At 33.6% G+C, this 15,443-nt stretch overlaps 1 pseudogene; it reads left to right on the top strand.

Annotated features, from left to right (window-relative positions):
- Positions 1–7,863: 7,863 nt before the first annotated feature.
- On the top strand, positions 7,864–14,736 carry LOC131622270 (pleiotropic drug resistance protein 1-like; annotated as a pseudogene).
- The last annotated feature ends 707 nt before the right edge of the window (positions 14,737–15,443 follow it).

Raw genomic sequence — 15,443 nt, 5'->3', positions numbered from 1 at the left:
ATGTCGACTCATGTATAGGGTGGAGCTATGAGAAGCAGGAAAAATGTTATGTTCATTCTCATAGAAAGAGAAACAAATACAACATTGTATTTAGAAGCAACAGGGTAACCCATATCGGGAATCGACATCATTTCTCCTAACCCTGAAAACCCAAGTGTTTTACGAGTAATGAATTACTAACATTAGAGACAGTGTCGTAGAATAACTTGGAAAACAAATATGCGTGTTGCTGGATTTGAGTATGAAGCTGTCTTCGAACATCATAACATGCTTCTTCCCCCTTCCTAATGCAAATGAAATACAACGGAAACCACAATTTTCATTCGGTTCAACATCAACAATGTCATCGATGTATGGATGAAAGAAGGCAGGAAATTGTGACAAGCACTTGGCTTTTGCATAATTGATAGAAGGTTGCTTACCAATTGTCATACCCCAAATTTTGACCCTAGGATCACACATCATGTGCATCTCAATCATTAATCAAGAGCTCCATCTTAAAGCTCTATTTTCAGTGTTGTGCTTACTTCATCTTTGAGGGAAACCATCAAGCACCTGTATTTGTTTAATTTGTTTTATACTAACCAAAATCCAAAAATATGCATTTTTGTTTCTTTTGTTTGTGTTTTACAGGTAAGAGATCGAGCAAGAACCAAAGCAGTTCAAAAAAGAAATTTTTTTGAAAATTTTGCTGACGAAATCGATTTTTATGGACGAAATTTGAAAAAAAGAGGGAAACATGACATCATTTTGGCACCAATCACATTTCCTTGATTATTCATTATCATTACCAATATTCCACTCATTACCATAATTAATTTCCTTCATTAACCTCATTTTAACCCCATTTTACCAATTAAATTCAAATTAATCTCCAAGAGACAATTACCAATTTGCCACTACCCTCACTTCCAATTCTATAAATAGAGGTCTCTACCTCTTCATTTCACAAGCTTGAAGAGCCAAAAAAACTCTTGCAATTTCTCTTCCCATTCTTTCCCAAATCACTCAAAGCTCTTCTTCCATAAAAAGTTAGTGAGATTCACATTGAATCTCATTAATCTTTGAGCTAAATCTCCATCCAAACACTATTTCTTCATACATTGTTGGTACATCAAAGCATTTGGTGGTTGTTCTTGAAGTGGATTCAAAGTTTGTGCAAGAATTGGTAAATTTCTAGATCCATATCCATTCTTCAAGATGTGATCCTTTGTTGATTATGTGTGCTACATCTATGGTGTTATTTTAATGTTATTTGATGGTGAATTGAAAGAAATTTCGTGCACATTGGTATCCAAGATCATAAGGTGTTTGTTGATATGTTTAACCAAGGTTTTGTGCTTCCTAATGCTGTTTTTTTGAAAACTGCGCTCAGGAAATTGATTTTCTACTGAGGTAAATCGATTTCCTGCAGGCAGAATGTGTTTTTTTTGCCTTTTTAAACTTGTTTTTGGTTATAACTTTGCTCTTATTCCATTCTTTTAATATTTTCTTTGAATTACAAGTTTAGAGGTCTAATTCCTCTTCAAAGTCAATGGACTTAGGGTGTTGATGGGATGAAAATCCTAATCCGCAATATTAAGTGATTGAACTTGAAGATGGAAGGAACCTTTAATGTGATTCCATCTTTTATTTATTTTTATTTTGGTCGATGAAAATCTTCAACATCCTTGGAATTCTTTTGGATTCTTGATGAAGATGAGACAGCTACCTCTTTTCTTTTCGTGTGGCATTGCTTTCGGAGAACGATCTACATATCATTTCTCTCGCATGCATTAGCACAAAAATTGTTGACCGGCCTCGTTGTAGGGTAACTTCTATATAAGTTACTTGGCGATCTGCTTAACATAGCGCAACATTCATTGTCCCGAATAAAAAAAAAGGTCAAATATGGCAGAGATTGTATGTGGTTGGTTTAAGACTTATAGAAGTTTATCGTGTAGTCACTTTGATTCTATCAAGTTTCTGATGAACTTTCATTGAATTTAAACCCGAGATCATCATTCACTCACTATCAATCTTTACTCCAAAATCGATGATATACTTAACAAGTTTCAAGATGGTCATCTTGCTAACATTTCCAAAATCGATGATATACTTGACAAGCTTCAAGATGGTCATCTTGCTAACAATTAACAATTGACTTTAATTTCCGCACTTTATTATATTGTTCTTTATATTTCTCGCTTTATGCTTCATTTTATCATTCATCGTGTTTATGTTTCCGCTATTTTCCTTTTGTCCATTTGGACGTGTGTTTATGTTTCCGCTATTTTCCCTTTGTCCATTTGGACGTGTGTTTATGTTTACACTATTTTCCCTTTGTCCATTTGGACCATATTTTATTTTTGTGCTAAAATATTAATAAACAACTTAAAAAGATAAAAAAGACTTAAGGCTCTTTATGGACTATTGGTTACTATCCCGAGTATTTTGGAGATCCAGACCTTTTGGACTTAGTACCTTTGGACCTTGTTATCCCGTTGTTATTCTGTCTGGAAGTTCTTGGAGTTTACTCCAAGGCGTTGGATTGTTTTCTGTTTGTGTATGCAGGTATTTCCTCGAAAGTCCTTGATGGTTAATTCCAAGACATTGTGATAAGCAATTCATCTGTACACAGCCGTTACTCTGCCCGATTTTTGTCAAGAGTTTATGATGTATTTCAAAGATTTGATACAAGTTGTTCTAAATATAATCAAGTTCATCTGGATCCCCAAGTGGTAATATGGTTTAGTGCTGGTAGTCCAAAGGATGAGAAATCTACCTTGACTCCTAATGTCAAGTGTTGGCTTCTTATTTTGGTTAGATCATTCTTTTCCTTAGTTTTTATTTTACACTCTAGGGTAATCCCTTCATCTCTTCCCCTTTCTTCGATTTTCAAAATCTTCCCCCTTTTTCCAAAACCTTCTTATGTTTGTAAAACTCTTTTAAAAATCTTTCTTTAAAAATATCTCTTGCCTTTGTTGGCATTTCCTTCAAAGTTTAGACACGATTAATTGTTGTAGTGAGTTGCGATACCCCACGATTTTGATATAGATTGATATGATGGAATCTTTTCCACTTGAGAGAGCTAGTGGCATACTTGTTGATTTTATCCAAGTTAGAGCTCTTCTTTCATTTGTGATGCAAAGAATCCATTTGTTCTCATGTTTAAGATCAATGACTGAGTATTCTCTCCTACGATGATAAATTGTTTATTCCTTTTAAAAATCTTCCCTTTTAAGTGGAACTACATTAGCTCTGACCTCTCCATTGCACCGAGGAGGTATGTAGGCACAAGATGTAATGTCTTGTCGAGCTTATTTTAAAATCCAAACAAACCTTTTCTTTCGCACACAATATCTTTTAATAAACACATATTTTTAAAAAGGTTCCTGTGGAGTACCATAGATATGAGGGGTGCTTAAAACCTTCCCCTTGTATAATCAACACCCGTACCTAAGATCTCTTTTTTGTAGTTTTTGTTTTAAAAATAAACTTTGGGTTTATTTCACTCTTTTCCCATTTCCTTTGGAAACAATAAAGCGCGGTGGCGACTTTGACTAAAATAATGAGTCAAGTCAATCTAATGGCTTTGATCTCAGATTTTCCCCGCTACACCAATCTGCATGGTTGACGATTGACTCACACTTGGTTTTGTGCATGATATCTTTGAAGTCTGACTCCCCTGCGAAGCATCAGTATATTCCCACTGACTTGGATCACGATGCACATCACTTTCTTCCCCCTTTCTACTCTTCTTAACTCGTCTCTTTGGCTTGTATTTGACCGGCGAAGGACACATTGGAGATGTGGATGGATAGGCAATATCAAAAACTTTTTTCTTCAACACCCTTTGACCCACAATATCCATAGTACTAAATTGTCGCTTCAACTCTTCGTACTCCTCTTCTAAATCCCACTTTCCCTCGTCAGGACTCACCTTATATTCAGAAATTTGCAATTTTGTCCAAAACACATGAATAGATTCCAAAGGTATAGATATGCCTATAATCTAGTAGTCGGCAAGCTGACACGCACACGGTAACCCATGTGTTGTTCTAATGTAACAACCACACCTCTGCTTGCTCGCACCAACAAATTTTACTCTTTCTAGTTCCTTTCCAATGATTTGTATACACTGTCTTGAAACAAAACTGTGCAATTTAGAATAGAAAGAAGTGTTATACCGATGCTCAATGTTGACGATACTTATTTGAAAAGACACTCTTATGGAACCTAGATGCAACTTCAACATTGTGTTCATAGCCTCCCAACTTGCACATAAATCACCACGACTTGTCGTCAACCTGTTTTTTAGTCTCCAATGTGCAGACTCCACACTACAAATCATAGACACATTAAATAAACAACTCACAAATAGAAAACATAAACTCATGTTCTTTTAACACATACCTGTTTGTTGTTGTGTTGCCTAAATGAGTGACTCTGTTAGTCCATGCAGCAACAAATCTTTCTTTATATGGTGTTAACCATGTTTCTTTCACATACTTGACAAATGATGGAATATCACCACATACACTCTCGAAGTGCTTGAGATGTACATCAAATTCGTCTTCTGTATTTGAATACATCATGTTGTTCCATTGATCTATGACATGTTCTTGTCTTTCTGATTTGACATACTCTTTACATTTCATGCTAACATTTTTTGAAATATGAAATGTACACAGCAGATGAGACACATTTGGATACACAAAATCAATGGCATTCATTAATGCAAATTCCTGGTCCGTCACCATGACATCTGGTAGCAACTTCTCAGAATAGAACAACTCCTTGAGCCTCTCTAGTGTCCATGTGAAGTTCTCCCCCCTTTCGCGTTCCAAATATGCAAAAGCAATTGGAAACGTCAATTTTGTTTATGTAACACCAATAATCTCAAGCAGTGGTAGCCGGTACCTGTACGATTAAAAAATATCCATAAACTAGATCACTCTACATATTTTTAAGATGGGAGAAGTTAATATTAATAAGCTGACCTGTTTGTCTTGTACGTGCATTCAAAAATCAACACCAGAGGAAACATATTCAAAAACTTGACCGAGTTAGGGTGTGTCTAGAAGATATCAGCCACAATCTCGGAATCCTCCTTATTTCTAACCTAACACATGTATTTCTCTTGGTGAATAAGGTTCAGTAACATTTGCATTTCTGTCAGTGCACCTCTCTTGCCCATTCTGTATGTTGCTCCAGCTTTGCAAATCTAGATAATACTCATGAGATTTTCTAGATCTTTGTCTTTCAAAGCAGAAAAAAAAGATATAAGGATCAAATTCAAAAATTCTCTAACTTACAGGGACCAAAAGACTATTTAAGCCATAAATTAATAACACAATTCCAATTTTGTCCTCCAAAATTTCACGTTAACCATATTAATGTTTTGAAGTAAAGTGTAAAAATGGAATAAAAAGGAAGGAGTATGCTAGAGATTGTATCCGGGTTCGTCTGAAGAATGTAGGTTATGATCGGTCGGATGTGCCAGCTTTTGATTGGGTAGATGAAATAGCGGCATACACTTTTTCGACTTTGAGCACTAAGGTTGCCCTGCGTGATACTGACATTGTGGTCGCTCATGCTTTAAAGTGGTTGGTCCTCCCAGTTCTAGAGGAGAAGAGGATATGCAACTCATTTTATGACTGCACAGTCTCATTCGATGAGTGTTTGCTTACAAGAATAGGACTTCGACTGCCTTTTTTTGAATTTGAGATAGCCATCCTAAAACATTTAAATGTGGCTCATTCCCAGATTCATCTGGGGTTCTAGACATAAATTATGCGGAGATCCTTTTTTATAATTTTTTGTTGACATAACCTTAAGATATGACTCAAAAACAAATGTGAATGAGATACATTCTAAAATAAATTTTTGAATTCTATAAATAATTTTAATTTTTCACTAAAGTGAAAAAGCAATGATTAAGGTGTATAAAGCAGCCCCTCAGATATGATCAATTTAAAACGATGGGTTTGAACTTTTTTTGGACCCATCTTTTTTCATTGAAAGACCCAACATCTTTACATTAATATCACTTAAACTAAAATATCTTTCACTAAAATAATAATAATAAAAACCACACATTTAGTCTCTTTTTGTTTTTAAAAAAAGTCTTGCTTTCTAAAAAAAAAGTCTGTTTAATTTAAAAAATAAATAAAAGATAAAAATTTATGCCATGAGGTTTTCAATATTTTTAACATTAACATATCAATAGTAATGCACCTAATTAATGAGTAGTCGATTCAATCAATTATGAAATTAAAATTAAATCCGATGGTCTAAATTGAAAGTTATTTGTAATTTATAAGATTAAAATAAGAAAAATCGATATGAATTAGTAGTTTGAATTTTGTAAAGTAGTAAACATTTTTTTATTACGTAAGAATTACACTGGCATATGCTTGTGATCTGGTCCCAAAGATGAAGCTATAAGAAGAAAACAGAGTTGATTCAAATTACTAATGTCAAGAACAATTGAACCTTCAAATGCATTTGCGAAAGTAGCAGTGAATGAATTAAGAAATAGAAAAGCACGACCACAATTTTTTTTATAGAAAAAATAAACTTCATTAATAAACAAACAAACAAGAATTATTACATGTTAATAGGCAGTTGAAATAGAACATACTCTATACATAACCTAGAAGCACTTCTAAGTAATGTGTTATGTTTGTTAAAAAATCAAATATTTAAAAATAATTTAAATAATAAATTTTATGATAAACACTAAACAATATTATTTTATAATAAATATTTAATTTAAAAAATTAACGGACTATATTAACTTGGTTAACCGAGCTATAATGATAAATATACTCATTTGATAACATGGCTAGTATTTTAAAAATGATATATCAACAATAAATATGCATAGACATTATGATTATCAATAATAATGCATCGTATAAAACTGTTATCGAATTAAATTATAGTATATAATTATATAAAAATATTTTATTAAATATTTAGACCATTTTATAGTTTTTAAATTGGGTGCAGATATTTACATCATTTTATAGTTTTTAAATCGGTTGACAATTTGACTCATCCCAATTGAGTATCAGTTAAAATTATGATATGGGTACGATACTTTAATATCCATCCCATCTCATACCCACATTATATATATTTATATAATTTTATTTTTATTATTGTAAGTTTATCTATTTTATTAAATACATCACCATTAAATTTATACGCATTTTAATATAAGTGTTTGTCTATTTTTTAACTTAATAATAAACTTTTACGATTTTTATTATAATTGTTGTTAAAAACTTAAAATGATATGATAAATTATAAATGATCGATAATTTTAATTAAAAATGCGAATAAACAAATATGAGAAGATCCGAATATAAATGTTGGTTCCCACGCGGGTATAGTCTCGATACGGAATTTTTTTTAAACTGACAGATATTATAATAGACTGCCCAGGCATTACCTCTTGCCATCCCTAAGGGCAACAATAAGATGGATCAACTGGCGACTCTTGTTAAAGATAGAAGAAAAATCTGGATTCACTGTTTTAAATAAAAAGGCACATTTAGTGTAATTAGAAATATATATATATATATATATATATATATATATATATATATATATATATATATATATATATGGTCATATGCTAACGAGTGCCCTACGGGCACTCGTTAGCATTTTCGATATATATATATATATTTAACAAAGCATACCTTTTTTAGACTCTTAATCAGTGCCCCTGGGGCACTCGTTAGCATTTTCGATATATATATATATATATATATATATATATATATATATATATATATATATATATTAAGAGTCTAAAATACCTACACACCAACTTTTATTGCTTTGCAACATAGAGGAGAGTAGTTGAAAATGGAGGAGAGTGACAAATGGGCAGCAATTCAGAGGCTTCCAACGGTTGCACGTTTGAGGAGAGGTTTACTGACATCTCCTCAAGGAGAGTCCAATGAAATTGATGTACACAATATCGGATTGCAACAAAGAACTTATTTGCTTCAAAGACTCGTCCCCACTAACTACGTGGACAATGATCATAATTTCTTGTTGAAGCACATGAGAGATCGCTTTGATAGGTATGTACATAATAATGCACGACTCTTTTTTTTTCCTTCTTACGTTGCATGACATGATATTATCACAGAGCTGGAGTTGATATTCCTACAGTCGAAGTTCGATTTCAACACTTGAACGTCCAAGCACAGATTCAGTTAGGAAAGAGAGCTTTTCCTACAATCACTAACTACATGCTTGACATGCTAGAGGTAAACTAGTTATATTATTTATATTAATTTAACGTTGAAAGTTTAGAGTTTGATATACAGTTAGTTAATGGAAACTCATCATGGATTGAATTGGATACTACTCTAATTCTTTTTTTATTTTGGATTTCACAGGCTCCGTTGAAATATGTATTAAAAAGAAGAAAACAAGATTTGAATATTCTACAGGATGTCAGTGGAATTATAAAGCACAGCAGGTAATAGTAAAATGAAAATATATTATATGATGATATGCATGTAGTACTCACACTTTAGCTTGAAGTATGTCTGGTGTCTATGGTGTCTAACAGATGTCTGGCTGTGCTATACACAAACATATTAGTATTTTTTAAAGTTATTATCAATGATGTCGGATCAATTTCTCTGTGGCACAGAACACCTCTGAAAAAAGGTGCGACTGTATCTGAAACCGATACCAACACTTGTGATTAAGTTTAGTTTATTTATTTTTAAAATTATTATCGATATGTCAATGTGTCAGTGTTGTGTTTCCGGTATCTATGCTTAATAGGTCAATTTTGTATCAGATGTCTTTGTTAAGTCAGTGCTTCACATATAACATTGTAAATCCAGTTCCAAAATAATATATATTTGCATTTGCTACTCTGAATGTTTTCAGGATGACATTGCTTTTGGGTCCTCCGAGTTCAGGAAAGACCACTCTCCTCTTGGCTTTGGCAGGAAAACTTAATCCCAAATTAAAGGTGACTATTCAGTTGTTAAAGAACGCATTCATATTTTGTTTTGGAATTTTCAATTCTAGCTAGCTAATGAGGTGCAATTTCATCAACAGTTTACTGGAAAGGTGACATACAATGGTCATGAGATGAATGAATTTGTACCCCAAAGAACTGCTGTTTATGTCGATCAAAATGATGTTCACTTTGGAGAATTGACTGTTAGAGAAACCTTGGCCTTCTCAGCAAGAGTTCAAGGCATTGGACCGAGATATGGTTAGTATTTGTTTTATCATCTCAATGCAATTTCAAAATAAAAGCAGGGATTTGAGGAAATAATAATGAAATGCCTTCGGTAAAATGCAGATATTCTAGAAGAGGTGTGTAGAAAAGAGAAAGAGGAAAACATAATTCCTGATCCAGATATTGATGTCTATATGAAGGTAAAAGAAAGCAGGGTTTTGAATAGAAGTTTATGGTCCTGTCGCGATCATTGATATCATAGAGAATGCAGTCAAATGTGGCCGATGCGACCTCAATCATGGTTGCTGCACTGCAGTTTCAGAAACATCAAAACCTTTATGCCACATTGCAGTCACAATCTATTTCCTGTTTTTCATTTATGAATAGAATGCCTAATAACATGTTAGTTGGTCTTGTGACTTAATAATGCTTAGGCTGTTGCAACCGAGGAACAGAGAGCAAATCTTATAACAGATTATATTTTAAAGGTAAAATTCATACATTCAAAACCTTTTGTTATCATCATAAGCTCCTCCTGAATTTTTGTATTAAATTTATTTTTTAATTTGGATTATATTTTCAGATTTTGGGACTGGATAACTGTGGAAATGCAATGTTAAGAGGTATCTCTAAAGAAGAAAGGAAGCGTGTTACAATAGGTACAACAAACATGGTTTCATTATTGAAGTATATCATGAATAATCACGTTCATATATGATAATCTTTAATAATGATAAAAATGAATTAATACAGGAGAGATGATGGTAGGACCGATTAAAGCTCTATTCATGGATGAAATATCGAATGGTTTGGATGACTCAACAACCTTTCAAATTGTGAAAACACTGAAGCAATTTGTTTGCCTTCTCAAAAGAACTTCCGTTATCTCACTACAGCAGCCATCACTAGAGACATATAATCTTTTTGATGACATTATTTTACTCTCTGATGGACACATTGTGTACCAGGGTCCTTGTGAGCAAGTGCTTCATTTTTTTTCTTCAATGGGTTTTGTTTGTCCTGAGAGGAAATCTATTGTAGACTTTTTGCAAGAAGTAAGTAGCTTCATCGTATTTCTATTGTCTACATGGCTAGGACTTAGGAGTAAGATTTGACTATTAAACTTTGGTTGTAATGCAAATGTTGCAGGTGACATCAGTGAAAGACCAGGAACAATATTGGGTACAAAATGAAAAGCCTTATAGATTTGTGACAGCTGAAGAGTTTGCAGAGGCATTTGAAACATTTCATACCGGGAGAAGCCTTGGTAATGAACTTGCTACTCAATTTGACAAGTCAAAAAGCCATCCAGGTGCTTTGACATGCAACAAGTATGGAATTGCAAAGAGGGAGTTGTTCAATGTTTGCTTATCAAGAGAGTATTTACTCATAAAGCGCAATTCATATTACTATATCTTGAAACTTTTACAAGTAGGTTTGATTTGAAAAATGAATAGATTTTCACTTTGTTAAAACTTCACTCAAATTTATTGCTAACATAACGCCTTTCTTTTCGTCTTTAGATTGCTTTGGTTGCTGTCATTACCATGACCGTTTTCCTACCGACTCAAATGCGCCATGATTCAGTGTCCGATGGAGGCATATATGCTGGTGCGTTGTTCTATGGGAGTTTGGTAATTCTGTTGAATGGATTTGCTGAACTTTCTATGATGGTTGGGAGGCTTCATGTGTTTTACAAGCAAAGAGACTTACTCTTTTTCCCTTCATGGGCATATGCTCTTCCTTCATGGATCCTAAAAGTTCCCATAAATTTTGCAGAAGTGGGTATTTGGGTATTCTTCACCTATTCTGTCATTGGTGATCCAAATGTTATTGGAAGGTATAACTTAAAAGAGAAATGTTTTATTGCATTTTCAGCAAAACATACCATGTTTGATTTTGGAGTCTAACATAACTTGTGAATAATATGATTTTGTAGGACATTCCTTCTTCTAGTTCTTGCCAGCCAAATGGCTAATGTATTTTGCCGATTAGTTGCTGCAATCGGTAGAGAAATGTCAATGGCCGGCACACTTGGGTTGTTTTCATTGGCAATGCTTGTTGTTGTGGTGTCAAAAGGTATCACAAAGACAACATATTAATGTTGATGTTTTCCCTATATATTATAATGCAGTTGTACTCTTGTTCTATATGTATATACAGACAATATAAAAAAGTGGTGGTTATGGGAATTGTGGATATCTCCTACGATGTATGGACAGAATGCCTTGTTGAGTAACGAGTTTCAAGGGAAGACATGGAGACATGTATGTTATTCCATGATCTAAATCTTCATTTTTGCGTTTCCTTATCACATTAAAATGACCACATGTTTGGATATGTATATGTTTTTGATGAAAGGTTCTACCTAACTCAACGGAACCTCTAGGAGTTCAAGTTTTGAAATCTCGCGGGTTCTTTACCCAGTCCTACTGGTATTGGATTGGTTTTGGTGCATTGATTGGATACACATTACTATTCATCATTGGTTACATTCTTGCTCTCACTTTCTTGAACCGTAAGTTTCATCAACTTGAATGTTTTTTAACCAAATACATAAAATAAAGGCCTAAAGCATTACTAATACTGAAATTGGATTATTATGCAGCAATTAAAGAACATCAGGTTGTTAAATCCGTTCAGTCACTGTCGAGGAAGAAACAATCTGTAGTGGACGGTAAACATAACAGAAAGAGTGGAATGATTCTTCCTTTTGAACCACACTGTATCACCTTTGACGACTTGACATATTCAGTCGATATGCCACTGGTAATTTATAAACAAAATAAAATAATTGAGAAACACTTGTGTTTTTTTTAATTTGCAGACCGAATATGCAAATCCTTAATTACTCTAAACTCGCAGGAAAAGATGAATCAAGGAGTTATTAGGGATAGGTTTAACCTTTTGAAGGATGTCAGTGGAGCTTTCAGACCAGGTGTTCTAACTGCACTAATGTGTGTCAATGGGGCTGGCAAAACAACTCTAATGGATGTACTGACTGGAAGAAAGACCAAAGGATATATCGGTGGGAACATCACAATTTCTGGCTATCCGAAGAAGCAGGAAAGCTTTACTAGAATTTGTGGATACTGTGAAAAAAATGATATCCACTCTCCTTATGTTACTGTTTATGAATCATTGCTCTTTTCGGCATGGCTCAGATTGTCAGTGGAAATCAATGCTGAAACAAGGAAGGTTGGCATCTGAATCCTTCATTAATATCTGCACTGTTAGAGCAACTTTCAACTCACTTGAACAGATTGTTCGAGATTCGGGATTAATACTATGTATATATGTCTATCATTATTTCTCTGCTCTTACATTCTATCATTTTTTCACATATGTTATTTGCTTGTAAATTTTCTCAAGACCTGAATGCGAAGTTAAACACATAATGTAAATATTAGTGTTGAAGCAAGAAGAGTGTTACAACTCGAAAAAGTTAGATGTTTTATCCATGTTAATAAACTTGGAGCTATTTAAAGATTGTTTGTTTTATATAAGAAAAATCTAACTAATGATTGCAGATGTTTATTGAGGAAGTTATGGAGCTTGTGGAACTGACCCCACTGAAGGATGCAATTGTGGGATTGCCTGGTTCTAATGGTCTCTCGACACAACAGCGCAAAAGGTTGACTATCGCAGTTGAGTTAGTGGCTAATCCTTCTATAATATTCATGGACGATCCAACTTCTGGGCTAGATGCAACATCTGTCTCTATCGTTATGAGAGTAATTAGGAATTTAGTGGACAGTGGAAGAACAGTTGTCTGTGCCATTCATCAACCCAAAGTTGATATATTTGAATCTTTTGATGAGGTAAAGTAAGAAGAATAAAGATTTATACCAATTTCATTTTTAGTTCTTTTTCTTACATTAGAAACCTTATGAATTTGATCATTATTTGCAACAAAATGTAGCTATTCTTGATGAAGCAAGGAGGGCAAGTGATATATTCGGGGCCAATTGGACATCATTCTTCCCATTTAATAAATTACTTCGAGGTAATATTGTGATGAACCTTTGACAAATGAAATACTATGATCTTAATATGCCCAAAATAATCATTTGCATACACACTTTTGTCTTGAAGGGGATTGAAGGTGTCAGTAAGATTAAAGATGGTTGTAACTCAGCAACTTGGATGTTGGAAGTCACTTCTTCAGTAAAAGAAATGGAATTGGGGATTGATTTTGCTGAGGTGTACAAAAATTCAGAATTATACAGGTGTTTGTAATTCTATGAAGTCGGAACATAGTAGTACAAAATTTCAATATTCTACTATAGAAAGAATTTTGATGGAAAATAGTATAACCATTACAGTTTTGGCATTTGTTTTAGGAGAAACAAAGCTCTTACTGTAGAACTGAGCATTCCGGCTCCTGATTCGGAGGATCTTCTCTTTCCTTCAAAGTACTCAAGGCCCCTTTTCACACAATGCAAGGCTTGCTTATGGAAACAACATTGGTCTTACTGGCGGAATCCACAATACAATGGATTAAGGTTTCTCTTCACAATTGCTGCCTCCATCTTTTTCGGGTGCATGTTTTATGGCATTGGTTCCAAAATGTAAGCCGAAAATTAGAAAAATGATATACCTTTAGTACATGAGTTTGGATATTTTCGTTTTAAGAAAAAGTTGACATCAATAAATTGCAGTGAAAAGCGACAAGATCTCTTGAACACCATTGGCTCAATGTTGATTACTGTTCTACTTATTGGCATTAAGAATGCTAATTCTGTGCAAGGAGTAGTAGGTATTGAGAGAAGAGTCTTATATAGGGAATATGCCGCTGGAATGTATTCTTCGCTTGCCTATTCTGTTGCTCAGGCAAGTGATTTTCTTTAGTCTTTATTCTATGCAAGTGCTTTTTTTTAATCCAATCTTCATATTTTCATGCAGGCTCTAATTGAAATCCCTTATGTTCTAATACAAACATTGGTATATGGAACCATAGTTTATGCAATGGTTGGTTTTGAGTGGAGTGTGACTAAATTTTTTTGGTACATATATTTTATGTTCTTCACCTCTCTATACTTTACCTACTACGGCATGATGTCACTAGCCATAACACCAAACCCAAATGCCACCTCTTTCCTTACTCGTCTGTCCTATGTATTATGGAACCTTTTCTCAGGATTTGTAATCCCACCACCTGTAAGTTTTTACTTCCTTTAATGATATGTTTTAAGTATTTGTATAAATTGTCATTAATCGATTTTTATTCTTTCATTTTCTTTGGCATGTGGTAAAAGAAAATTCCGATATGGTGGAGATGGTTTTATTGTGCAAATCCAATAGCATGGAGTTTGAATGGATTAGTGAGTTCACAATTTGTAGGTATACAAGATCATATTGAATTCAACGGAAAAAGGGGTTAAGTACAAGACTTTTTGGAAAGTTACTATGGTTTCAAGCATGATTTTCTGGGAGTAGTTGCAGCTGTAGTAGTTGGCTTCTCATTGGCTTTTGTGTTGGCTTTTGTCATGTCTATCAGGATGTTTAATTTCAAGTCGCCCTAAGTGTACCGTATTATTGTTTGAGAGACTTTTGTGTTTTATTTATTCTACGTTGAAAAAAATTTAGACCCGGTTCAACACTGTTTAATATTATCAGTTTAAAAATTCTATTTGAATTTTTTTGTTGCTGTAAAGAAATTAAAAATATTATGTAATACAAATTCTACAAAAGAAAATAAATAAGTGACACAATCAGTTGTAATACAGTTAGAACCTATCAGTAACAAACAAAACATGAGATAGTTAATCAGTTTGGCAGTTAATTGGTTGAACAGAATCCAAACACACTTTCTAACTAAATAACTTTTTGTTTCCTTTTCATATTCATTATCATTCATATATTTAGATTACAGTCTCAGCATTCATATTCATTCAACACACAGTTACTTTATTTCTTCACAGAATCAAGACTTCTTCACAAGGCAAGTGCTACTGCAAACTACTTCATCATATTGACTTCTTCTAATTACACATAGCTTTAGCAAGTGAAGCATCTTTATCATGAATAACTCACTTTCTTTTATTTCTTTACACAGCCATCCATATTTCCCTCTAATCGTCTCAGAATTTTCCAGGAGAAGAAGAAGAAAGAAACCAAAATCTCAATCTCACATTGAGCAAGGTTAGTGCTACCACACAATATTGTGAAATGTGCACATATATGTTTATATTTCTTTCTTGTACATATGATGAAATAATGATTTTCTTTT

The sequence above is a fragment of the Vicia villosa genome, unplaced genomic scaffold, assembly GCF_029867415.1.
Source record: "Vicia villosa cultivar HV-30 ecotype Madison, WI unplaced genomic scaffold, Vvil1.0 ctg.000029F_1_1_1, whole genome shotgun sequence".
NCBI classification, from domain to species: domain Eukaryota; kingdom Viridiplantae; phylum Streptophyta; class Magnoliopsida; order Fabales; family Fabaceae; genus Vicia; species Vicia villosa.
This window is presented reverse-complemented; position numbering and strand designations above follow the sequence as displayed.